This window comes from Arachis duranensis, chromosome 6, assembly GCF_000817695.3.
Source record: "Arachis duranensis cultivar V14167 chromosome 6, aradu.V14167.gnm2.J7QH, whole genome shotgun sequence".
Taxonomy (NCBI): Eukaryota; Viridiplantae; Streptophyta; class Magnoliopsida; order Fabales; family Fabaceae; genus Arachis; species Arachis duranensis.
This window is the reverse complement of record NC_029777.3, coordinates 84,645,926-84,649,998: the sequence shown is the minus strand read 5'-3', so window position 1 is coordinate 84,649,998 and position 4,073 is coordinate 84,645,926.

Sequence of the window (4,073 nt, the reverse complement as noted above, 5' to 3'; positions counted from 1 at the left end):
TCTGTTGAAAAAAATTGTTATCATGAGTAGTATAATAATAAAATACTGTGTAGGATAATAATAATAAGTTATTAATATTTTCTAATAATAAATAAATAATATCGTTTAATAATAATAATAATGAGTTCAATTTGGTATAATCTTGTGAAATCGTATTCATGGTGCACGTGTGGTTGTCATTGTATCTTCTGATTTTCTAATAAGTTTTCTTTCGAATCAAGTTAGTTTGGATAAGCCAATCGTATCTTACACCGTAACTCTTGCATTTTGCATAAAATGTCTACGGCTCAGACTCATAAATAGTATAATCAACTCTTCTAGCGATAGTGTAGCTTTTGATTGCAGATATAACCGACTCTCTCGAACCAAATTCCATTTCGACCCTAAACTCACCATCTTCTGCCGCAGCATTGCCTTCACCTACGACAGGCGCCACCATCAGTCAAACAAGGCAAATAAAATAAACACTACAGGTAACTTGAATTAATAATCATAACGTACCCATGTTTGCATACTCAGGAAATTTTGGGCCATGCATGGTTTCGAGATCTAGAGTCCGCATAAAAGACGGAACACCGAACAGGTGGTGGCTTACAATTGCATCCGCTTCATTTTGCACTGCCGAATTGCCTGCCAAATCTCCATCATCGTTTTCGTCATCAACTTCATAGTTGGCTTCGAACTCCTCCTCACTGTCATTATTATCTTCTTCCCAATCTATATTCCCGAACTCATCAACATTGACCTTTTCGCCCACCACGCCCAACCTTGACTGCTGTTCGAACTCAACATATATGTTGATGACTTTTTTACCAAATCCTTAATGGAAGATAGATTTTACATTAAGAATTACTTTGGATATTTTAAGTGCTTCTGATCGTAACTGAACTGATGAGATTTTTTTTAGTTCTCTCAAATCGAAACGAGATTTTCTGAACAAATGATGAACAAGTTCATTTTTTTTAAGCTACCACCTTTATATCTTTTTTGAATGATTATGTGATTTATGCATTTACTTTAAAAATATTTTCTTGCTATATTAAAACATATTTCATTTAAAGTTTTTTCCGCATTAATCATATTTATTTTCAAAATCTTTCTTGACATTGATTCTTAAAATTCCTTTTCAAATCAATTTTAACATCTTCTCTATTTTATAGGAATTTCATTCTTACGTTAGTTATAAATACTTCTAGTATTTCACACGTCATTCTGTTGCTGCTATTGATATCTGTACCTTTCTTTATTTTCTTCCTTAACAACAAAAAAGAGAAAAAGTAAAGATTAAACTATTATTTGATTGGTGGATGCTCATAAACACAGGAACTTGCTAAAAGTTAAGGAAGTCATTCCATACTCTCTCTTTAATTTGAAGTTTAATCATGTTTGTCATCAAGAAAAGATTGTTGAGTCATAAATTAGTTTAGTTCATTGTAATAACAAACATAATTAATAATATTCTAATATACTTAATTTTTTATAAGTATTGTAGGTATTAATAGATTGACAATCAAAAATCACAATCAAGCAATCCATGATTCAAGCAAAAACAACACATGATTGATTCTTTATAAGCAAGACTCAATTCATATATGGAGAGAAAGCTGTTGCACATTGAATGGAAGCAAAGAAGAAAGAATTTTCTCTTCAATGCCAATGACTACAACCATTAATGTGCAACTTGATCAAATTAAAAATAATTCTAACATTGAAGAAAGCAATCAAGTTCTATAAAAGAAGTTTTCATCTAAGAAAGAGGCAACCATTTTTGTGCATATTGATGACCGTAAAAAAATAGTCCTTGTTTTTCTTATTTTTGAGTGTATTCTTACTTCTCTTTTATCTAGATTTAAGCTTACTTTGAAAGATATATATAAAGAAATAAAAAAATAAAAAAAGAGGGTAGTGCATACAAAAGCCATTTAACATTTGTTTGATTGTTTTGATTTTGAAAGTGTGCTGGGTTAGAATGCACTTGGTTTCTCTTAACAAAGTTGGGTTAGCACCTAAGTGATTTACTAAACTTTGGATAACTTAGATGGTTTACAAGAGTGTGAGTCTCTTAAAATTAGTAATTGTAATATATATTAATTATAGTGAAAACTCTACTATTGTTGTGGTGGAGACTAAACGTAGGTCACATTGCAATTCATGGCCAAATTAGAATATATCGAGGCGACACTCTTCTCCTTCCGTGTCTTATGCACTTTCTGTTATGTATATTTAGAAGACAAAATCGCAAATAATCTCTTGATTTATCAGTCCGCTGCATAATCTCAAAAGTGATTGTTTTATTTAAGGGTAGTGCTAGGGAGCCAATAGCCTAAGTGTACAATGTGTACAATGGGCTAAACCTTTAGTCCATGAATAAAATGAACATCACCCACACTATCCAGAATAATCATCGAATACCAGGGATAATAAACATCTCATCCTAAAAACTTAAGTTAATTTTGGAGTTCACCAAGGATCGAACCCTTGACCTATCGGATCTAGAACTCTAATACCATGTCATGAACCCACTTATCCTAAAAACGTAACCTGACAGGACAATGTAACACTAATAGTCATATCTCTAATACTTCATAAACCTCCATTGTACACATTGTACGTTTAGACCATTGGCTCCCTGTACTTTTCCTTTATTTAATTCCCTTCTTAACTCACTTGAGAACCTTTAAAACGAAACGCATAAATCAAACAAGGATAAGGAGAAGAAGCTTACCATGATTTAGAAACAAAAATATAGAAATAAGGAAACGCAAAAATAAAAAAACCTAAAATCAAACAAGAAGTAGTAAAACCAAACATAAGAAATAGCAAAAATCAAACAAAATGCAAAAATTAAATAAGGAGAAGGAGAAAAGAAATAGAAAAAATCAGATGAAGAAGTTTTGTTTGATTATAGTGGGGTGGCAGAGGATCGCAACAAAGATGGTAATGAATGTTGCAAAGAAAATCGTGCTTAAGAGTGAAAGAGGAGGTGCTTTTGGCGTGTATGACTTAAGGGTAAGGGAGGAGAGGAGCGCGTATGTATAAGTTTATAAGATTGTTTTTTCGGTTTTTAAATTTTTGTATTTATATACAATAACTGATTTTGGTGTACACCAAACATAATTAAAAAGAAAAATATAATTAAAAAATAATGGATATCAAAATTAAAGATAGTTCTTTAAAGATACTAAGTGTAATCATTATATTTGAAAAAATAAAACAAAAATTATTTAATTATTTTTAAAATTTAAAATAATGTTAATAGGCATAAATAAAATTAAATTTAAATATTTATTAACATTAATTTTTTTTTTATAAAAAACTTTTAAAGATCAATAATTTTTAGTATTTTTAGTCATCATTTGACCAATACTAAATTACTTTTAACAAATATTTTTTATTAATTCATGTATGTAAATTCTAAAAGATATAAATATAAATTATGTTGATTTATGTGTACAAAATTTTGATAAATATAAGTACAAACTATATATTTTGTGTACAAAATTCTTATAAATATAGGTATTATTATTGACCAAAAACTAGTAAAAAATGATAATATTTGAGGCTAATACCCTATGAAGTACAAACACTTTGCTGAGTTGCCATGTTCGCATGTCAGACACATTTCAGATACGACGCTCATCAACTCTTGTACAACATACATGTCTACTATATCCAACTGTGTCTTGATAAAAAATAAAATTATTTTTTCCAAACATACTTAGACATACCTAAATATCATCACGTGTCAACGTATCCAACCTTATTCTTAATATATATTTCTAAAATAAATTTAAAAATAATATATATTATTTTATATTAAATTCCAATATCTTGTAAAATTTTAAAATGAAAAAATCTAGAAAACCAATACTTATATTAAAATCTGGTCAATACTTACCCAGCAAAAATAGAATGAATAATTCTCTACTATTAGATGTAATTACATACCATTAAAAATATTATTGATGATTAATTAATAGCTATAAATCACAAAATTTGCTGACCCTAACATTGCTTTTTTTAATGTAACATCATACCTAATGCCCTATTAACATATAAATTTACCAACATGA